Below are 9477 nucleotides of genomic sequence, written 5' to 3'. Positions count from 1 at the left end.
TTACACAACCCAATTCCTTGCGGTACCAATGTAGAGACACTGGCAGTAACAGTAACATTGATGAACCAAAAAGTAGACATATACAACATATACAGGAAAATAAACAGGGAAGACACTGGAGAGCTGCAACTGACACAACTCTTTGACAAAGCCTTCAGGGGAACACATAGCCTTCACCCTGGAGGAATTTGAAGGAGTCGCCCTTCTAAACACAGGGCAACCTACACACTTAAGAGGAGGCAGACTAGATGTGGCATTTGCCACAACAGCAATAAGACACCTAACCAGATAGCGAGTGCACTCAACCCTGATTAGTAACTACTTTGCCACAGTAATAGAATTGGAGATACAACAGCTACCTCTGATTTCATCACCTCCACCAAGAGGCAATCAAGACCTAGCAGACTGGGTCTGCTTTCAACTAGCCATAAAGGAATGGGCAGTAAGCTACAATCCTCCAGAGGACATAGATCAACTAGAGAAAGACCTAGTTGATGTGTTTCACACCGCAGCTAATAAAGCAATGCCTCTAAAGGCAGCAAGAGGAAACCACACATACAAGGACTCCTGGTACTACTGCCCAGAAGTCAGGAGACTTAAACCAAGACTAAATAGGGTCACAAAAATCCACAGAAGAAGATCCACAGTAGAAAATAGAGAACTACTGTAAACAGTTAAAAATGAAACACAACAAAGAATCCATGAAATAAGAATAGGAAAAGGGATGCAATGGTGCACAAACTTGTCACAGTACACAACACTCACAGAGTTATGGAAATGGCTACAGAGAGTAACCAGAAAAAAGAAGACAACAGTTACAACACACCGACACCCACAAGAGGAGGTAGAAAGAATTGCAACAGCCTTTGCAAACAAAACACTATCAGCTAATCTTTCCCCTGAAACCAGAATGCTTTGCCTTATTGCCTTGTTGCCTTATTTTATGTTTGGGTTCCCCCAGGTCCCTCAGTGTGAGGCACCTCGTATATCCACCAGAGAGTCGCTAATGCATCTTCCGGTGTATTTTGCATCTTCCAGTCTTGGATGGTCTGGGATGCATCTTAGGTATTTATCGAGCTTATTTTTAAACACATCTGCGCTCACTCCTGATATGTTTCTTAGATGAGCTGGCAGCACATTAAATAGTCGCTGCATTATCGATGCTGGTGCGTAGTGGATTAATGTCCTGTGCGCCTTCCTTAGTTTTCCTGGTATATTTTTTGGCACTATTAATCTACCTCGGCTCGCTCTTTCTGATATTTTTAGCTCCATGATGTTTTCAGTAATTCCTTCTATTTGTTTCCATGCTTGTATTATCATGTAGCGTTCTCTTCTCTTTTCTAGACTGTATAGTTTTAAAAATTGGAGTCTTTCCCAGTAGTCAAAGTCCTTAACTTCTTCTATTCTAGCAGTATAGGACCTTTGTACACTGTCTATTTGTGCAATATCCTTTTGGTAGTGTGGGTACCATATCACATTGCAGTACTCGAGTGTACTACATATATAAGTTTTGTAAAGCATAATCATGTGTTCAGCTTTTCTTGTTTTAAAGTGTCTGAATAACACTCCCATTTTTGCTTTACATTTAGCCAACAGTGTTGCTATTTGGTCGTTGCATAACATATTCCTATTTAACATTACACCATGGTCTTTAATTGCTTCCTTGTTTGTGATTGTCTCGTTATTAGGTCCCTTGTATGCATATACCATTCCTTCTCTGTTTCCATAATTCATTGATTCGAATTTATCGGAGTTAAATACCATCCTATTTATCTCCGCCCATTCATATATTTTGTTTAGATATCTTTGTAGTGAGTTCCTATCTTCATCACAAGTAATTTCTCTACTTATTCTTGTGTCATCGGCGAAACTTCTCAATACAGAGTTTTCACTACAGAGCAACTGGCGCCAGCCAGGTGGGAGTAGATTAAAACAGACTGCCAGCTACAGGATGACACAGACACCCCATACACAATTGAGGAATTGAGGGCAGTACACAAGATAGGAAAAGACACTGTGCCAGGAGCAGACAGGATCACCCACATAATGAAAAAAACATAGGTCCAGCAGGAGAAACCGCATTCCTGAGGTTGATGAACAGAACACACCTTGAGCACACAAGGCCTCAAGCCTGGAGGCAACAAGACACACAGCCAATCCCTAAGCCAAAGGATCCAGTAAATCCCAGACCAATAGCCTTAGTATCCTGCATGGAAAAGACAGGAGAAAAAGTGGTTCTAAACAGAATAGAATACAAAATTGGCCCCTACACAAACAGCTGTATGCATATCAGAAGGGAATTGGAACTTCTGAATGCATTACTGATGTTCTCAGCTGTATCAATCAAAAGAGGGCAACAATAGTCTTCGTAGACTTTGAAAAAGCTTTTGAGCTTGCAAGCCCATCAGCAATGCTGCAATCAGTGGTCAGAAAAGGAGTAAAAGGTCACCTATTAGCATGGAGTAAAAACTATGTGCTAGGAAGACAAGCAAGAGTCAAATTCCAAGGAGTGATTTCGACTTTTCCCAAATTGAAAAATGGCACACTACAAGGAGGGATTCTCAGCCCCCTCCTTTTCAACATCCTCATGGAAAATATAGCCTCACTCAAACTCCCAGAAGGAGTAGAGATATTTATCTTTGCGGATGACGTATGTGTAATAGCTCGAGGACCAGTCAGAATGGTCAGAATGCAGAGAGCGCTGAATGCCATCAGTCACAAGTCCAATGAGTTGGGACTGAAAATAGGCATCAATGACCTTAGATCTCAGGATGCCTGAAAACTTTAAATCAATCAATCAATCAATGGGACTGAAAATAAACATTGGCAAAACCAAGGCTATGACAATCAAAGCCCCAAACCCCCTGCATCCACTCACAATAGGAATAGAGCCCCTAGAATGGGTGGATAGTTACACATACCTGGGAGTTGTAATAGACAAGCAACTTACCTTCAAGGAGGAAATCAAGTATTTCAAAGAAAAAGAGGATGCCAGACTGGCAGCCATGAGATACATGACAAAACTCAATGATGGAGTAAATGAATATGTTAAAAAAAAGTACTAACCTAGCCTGGTCCAGAACGCTAGTGGACTATGCTGCTTCAACCCTTATAAACTTAACAGACACTCAAAAAGCCAGAGTAGAGGTAATTCAAAACAATGCCATGAGGCTCATGCTAGGAGCCCCAATATGGACAAGACTGTGCAACACAAGGATGGAGACTGGACTACCATCCCTTGAAGACAGGATTGTACAGAGAAATGCATCCATATTTGCAAAGATGTTCCTCTCAGACAGAGACTCTTTAACCAAAAGGAGGGTACGAGAGGGACTATCAAAGCTCCCTGAGGTTCAAACCCCAAGCTCCTATGGCAAAGACCATAGTAACAACATAAAGAGCCTGGGCCTAACTGAGGATATCATGCAGCTAAGCCCAGACTCAGCACAGGGTGCACTACACATTCCAGCTGAGAGGTGACCTACAAATAGACACCAACTCACCACAGGCCTGGCAGGCTGCTGCCACACTGCGAAAAGCAATTGTCGACAACATAGAGATACACAGACAATTGGTTGCAAGGCTACCTCCACCAAGGTAACGACCTCAGAAAACTCATTTAACCCTCTCATCCCCACACCGTAAGGCCCTATTCATATCATCATCTGTATCTTTCTGAACTTACTCTACTGCTAAAAACTTTTCGCAGGGACCCTAGTTTTATGTATTATTGTAATAATGTACTGTATTACCTCAAATGTTACATGTATTGAGCGTAACATTATTATTATTATCATTATTATTATTATTATTATTATTATTATTATTATTATTATTATTATTATTACTAGCCAAGCTACAAACCTAGTTGGAAAAGCAACATGCTATAAGCCCAAGGGCTCCAACAGGGAAAAATAGCCCACTGAGGAAAGGAAATAAGGAAATAAATGAATGATGAGAACAAATTAGCAATAAATCATTCTAAAAACAGTAACAACGTTGAAACAGATAGGTCATATATAGACTATTAACAACGTCAAAAACCAATATACATATAAACTATGAAAAAAACTCATGTCAGCCTGGTCAACATAAAAACATTTGCTCAAACTTTGAACTTTTGAAATTCTACTGATTCAACTACCCGATTAGGAAGATCATTCCACAACTTGGTAACAGCTGGAATAAAACTTCTAGAATACTGTGTAGTATTGAGCCTCATGATGGAGAAGGCCTGGCTATTAGAATTAACTGCCTGCCTAGTATTACGAACAGGATGGAACTGTCCAGGAAGATCTGAATGTAAAGGATGGTCAGAGTTATGAAAAATATTATGCAACATGCATAATGAACTAATTGAACGGTAGTGCCAAAGATTGATATCTAGATCAGGAATAAGAAATTTAATAGACCGTAAGTTTCTGTCCAGCAAATTAAGATGAGAATCAGCAGCTGAAGACCAGACAGGAGAACAATACTCAAAACAAGGTAGAATTAAAACACTTCTTCAGAATAGATTGATCACCAAAAATCTTGTGAAACTTCCTCAATAAGCCAATTTTTCGTACAATTGAAGAAGACACAGACCTAATGTGTTTCTCAAAAGTAAATTTGCTGTCGAGAATGACTACTAAAATTTTAAGAGTCATACAAATTTGAAGAAACATTATCAATACTGAGATCCGGATGTTGAGGAGCCACCGTCCTTGACCTACTTACAATCATACTTTGAGTTTTGTTAGGATTCAACTTCATACCCCATAATTTGCACCGTGCACTAATTTTAGCTAAATCTCTATTAAGGGATCCACCAACCCCAGATGTACATTCAGGGGATGGAATTGATGCAAAGAGAGTAGCATCATCTGCATATGCAACAAGCTTGTTTTCTAGGCCAAACCACATGTCATGTGTATACTGTATAGTATGAAAAGTAATGGGGCAAGAACACTACCCTGTGGAACACCGGATATCATATTCATATACTCACTATGGTGCCCATCAACAACAACTCTTTGAGATCTATTACTTAAAAAATCAATAATAATGCTAAGAAACGACCCACCCACTCCCAACTGTTTGAGTTTGAAAACAAGGACCTCATGATTAACACGGTCAAAGGCAGCACTAAAATCAAGGCCAATCATACGAACTTCCTGACCACAATCAAGGGATTTCAGTATAGCATTGGAGATTGTAAGAAGAGCATCACATGCTCCAAGGCCTTTACGAAAACCAAATTGCAAACTGGGGAATAGATGATTACCTTCAGCAAACCTATTAAGACGTTTTGCCAGAGGACGTTCAAAACCTTTAGATAAAATGGGAGTTATGGAAATTGGGCGGTAATCAGTGGGACTTGAGCTACCACAAACACACTTACATAGAGGAGTAACATTACCAATTCTCCAACAAGTGCTAAAAGCTCCTCTTCTTGCTTATCTTGCACAAAATAACAGATAACATTGGAGCTAAGAAATCTGAGGTCTTTATGAAAAACAAAGGAAAAATACCATTTGGGTTTACACCTCCATAAGCATCAAGGTCCATCAACAGAGCTTCAATTTTATGAACTCGAAAAGCTAAACTAGTTAGTTTAGCCTCGGGAAAACAGGAATGAGGAAGTTCAAGTTTTTCATCACTCTGTTTACTGTCAAAAACATCAGCCAAAAGGGTTGCCTTTTCCTTTGGACAGTGAGTGACTAAACCATCTGGTTTAAGTAAAGGAGGAACTGTTGCATCTACACCAAAGAGTGTAGATTTAAGGGTAGACCACCATTTATGTTCCTGAGTTGTACCAGAAAGCTTTTATGGTTAAATTGTACTCCTTTTCAGTTGAGGCATAAACTCTCTGGTGCAAAAGCTCGAAGCTGAGTATAGTTATTCCAGGTCAAATCTGATCTGTTACCCTTCCAAAGATGATAGGCCTCCTACTTCTCCAAATAAGCACGTCTACAATCATCATTGAACCACGGTTTGTCCTTCACTCGGTACCCTAGCACACGAGAAGGGATTTGCCTATCAATTATGTTTACGAGATTCTCATTCAACGGGACAACAGGATCTATACTACTATATAATTGTGACCAGTTCAAGCACAAAAGATCATGCAAAATCCCATTCCAGTCTGCTTGGGATTTCATATAAATTTTACAAGAGTATGATACATCAGGGACAGGCTGCTCAGTCTTCACTACGAATCAAATCAAGGCATGATTAGATGTTCCGACTGGAGAATCAACCTTACTAGTTATAACGCCAGGGGAGTCAGTGTATACGAGGTCCAAGCAATTACCAAACCTGTGAGTAGCTTCATTTATGATTTGCTCACATCCTGATTCAGAGGCATTGATAAAACATGTTTAAGAATTGTTCATAACTGAAATAATGTATTTTGATATCAAGGTTCAAGCATTTATTAATTACCTCAAAAATAGGATGTGATTCTTTTTACTTTTGTACTGCAGTAGGATTTAAGTGTATTTCAATAAGAAGTCTCTGATTATATCCACAGAAGACAAGTCGGCGAAGATGCTGGGATTGGAATATTCTCAACTAATGAACTATTATTATTCCGGGTATGTGGTATGCTGAAATCATCAGACAATATTCAACCAACATATCAAACTGGCAACGAGGATAGGATTGGAATATTCTCAACTAATGAACTATTATTATTCCAGGTATGTGGTATGCTGAAATCACCAGACAATATTCAACCAACATAAACTGGCGACGATCTGATGACGAATACACGCAGAGATCATAGAGAAGCAGAAGAAAAATTATTGCAAGAGAAGCAGAAGAGAAAGCCCAACGAGGATTCCCCATGCAGCCGACCAGACTAATTTCATCAAACACAAGCAAACAAAACAAGAAAACAAAGTGATATTTAAAATTGGGTTGGATACAAAAAAGGTAGGAAGTTACAAGGTGACTTTAGAACAGTAGCCTAACCTAATCCATAGAGGTAAGAATTCAAAATGCCTCTTGACATTGAACTTCCTGAACAATTTAGCATCACAGCTGAACCCAATTCTGTTGCAACACGATGTCAACAGTGGTGTGAGGAATTTAAGATTTATTTAGAAGCATTAGGGAATTTGAAGGATGCCAAAAAGAAGGCATTATTACTTCATACAGCAGGTAGAGAAGTTCGGGAAGTGTTTAAGACCTTGCAGCCTACAGATGACACAAGTGAAGCTACAGTTAAGGTTCTTACCACATATTTTGCTCCACAGGTCAAAATATTTTTTGAAAGGTATCGATTTACAGCACAGGCATATCAGAAAGAAAATTAAAGTTTAGATACATTTGTGACTAGACTAAAGAATTTAGGTGTTTCATGTGAATTTCTAGAGTTAGAAAATGTTATCATAGATCAAGTTATTGCACATTGCACATCACAAGAGCTAAGAAAGAAATTATTACAAAATAAAGAGTTAACATTAGAAAAGGTATTGATAATAGGCAGAGCTTTAGAAACATCAAATAGGCAAAGTAACATAATAGGTAGTTCTACAAGCAATAGAATGGAAAATTCTAAAATTAGTACAATGGGATCCAAGTGGAAAAAACAATGAGAATCAGAGAAAGAATATGTCAAAGGCTAGTCATAGACAAGTGACTAACACTAATGTTCATAAATATCTGAATCAGGCCTATACACAGAAACAACAGGAAAACCCCCAGTGTTATAGGTGTGGTGAAACTGATCATCTTGCATACGAAGCAAAGAATTGCCCTGCTACTGGACAAACATGCCAGAATTGTAGAAAGATGGGTCATTTTGCCCCTGTTTGTATATTCCCTAAACAGTACGCAAAGAAAATAAATGCTACTGTTGATACTATTGGTTAAGAGAATAATGTGGAAAATGTTCATGATAATCAAGATAAGTCAGAAACTGATTTTGCGTTTCACATAAATTCTGTCAACAAAAATGCAAAGAAACATATTATGGTAGACGTAATCATAAATGGTAAACCAATTTTGATGCAAGTTGACACAGCAGCCGATGTATCAATTATGTATGAGAAAACAGCTAAAAGCATTCCTAATTTGTTATTAGAAGGTACAAATAGAGTTTTGAAATGTTATAATGGTTTTTGATATTCAGGTAATAGGTGCTTCGAACGTAGAAGTACAGTACAAAGAACAGAAATTAGAGAGAATGACATTAACAGTAGTAAAATGTAAAGGACAAACTTTGCTAGGTTTGGATTGGCTACAGTATTTGAAATTAGATTGGCCTAGTATTTTAAAGGTTACAGGTAGACAAGATGAACACAAAAATGAAATGTCTGTGGATAATATCATATAAGAGTTTCAAGAGGTATTTGAAGCTAAAGTAGGTACAGTAAAAAACGCAAAGGCAATTCTAGTTTTGAAATCTGACAGTGCTCCTAGATTTTGTGCTCCCAGACCAGTACCGTATGCATTGAATAGTTCAGTTGAAAAAGAAATCAGGAGATTAGAAAATGAAGGTTCATGGGGAAAGGTTACATATTCAGATTGGGCTACTCCATTAGTACCTATTGTGAAGGAAAATGGTCAGGTTAGGTTATATGGAGATTACAAAGTAACATTGAATCCATAATGCAAGTAGCTCAACATCCATTACCAAATCCGAAAGACATGTTTGCAACTATGTCAGGATGTACTGTTTTTTTCTAAGTTAGATTTAAGACAAATATTTCAACAGCTTCCCATGGATGAAAGTTCACAAGAATTATGTACAGTAAATACATCTTTAGGTTTGTTCAGGCCAAAGAGATTACCTTATGGAGTTGCAAGTAGTCCAGCTATATGGCAACAAACTATGGATAAAATTTTTTCAGGAATGCAAGGAGTATTAATTTTTATAGATGATATTTTAATTGCTGGTAAAGACACAAGAGAACATAGAGAGAGATTGCGAACAGTTCTGAGGAAGTTAAAGGAACATAATATTAGAGTGAATAAGAGAAAAGGTATTTTAGAAGTAGATTCAGTGGAATACTTAGGTTTTGTAATTAATGGCAAGGGTGTTATGTATTTTTGTAACAATGTGCTATGTTATTTCAAGTGTTTCAGGTATTGCGCAACATTGCATCATATTGCATGAATAAGACATGTTATGCTTTGATCATAAGAGTAATGATTTGTTTTGGTATTAGGATTCAAACATTTGTTGGTTACCTCAGATAAAATGTGATTCTTTATGATTTATGCTGGAGTAGGATTTAAGTCTTTTCAGAGCGATGCTCTTTTGTTTAGCAATGTTTTGGTTTGTGAGATTTGTGTAAGATGCTCCATATACACTTGAGAGTCAGCTGTCACAAAGTGAAGTTCATAATGTAGTCTTTTATACATTAAAGACGTATTTTATAATACCAACGTATTATTATCCATCAAGCACATATCAACGAAGATGGGATCAGCTGAGAAATAATTACTAACAATTTATTCATCTCTGTTCCAGGTAATTATTATGGT

The sequence above is a fragment of the Palaemon carinicauda genome, chromosome 1 (assembly GCF_036898095.1).
Source record: "Palaemon carinicauda isolate YSFRI2023 chromosome 1, ASM3689809v2, whole genome shotgun sequence".
Lineage (NCBI taxonomy): Eukaryota > Metazoa > Arthropoda > Malacostraca > Decapoda > Palaemonidae > Palaemon > Palaemon carinicauda.
Note: the sequence above shows the minus strand (reverse complement) of the source record.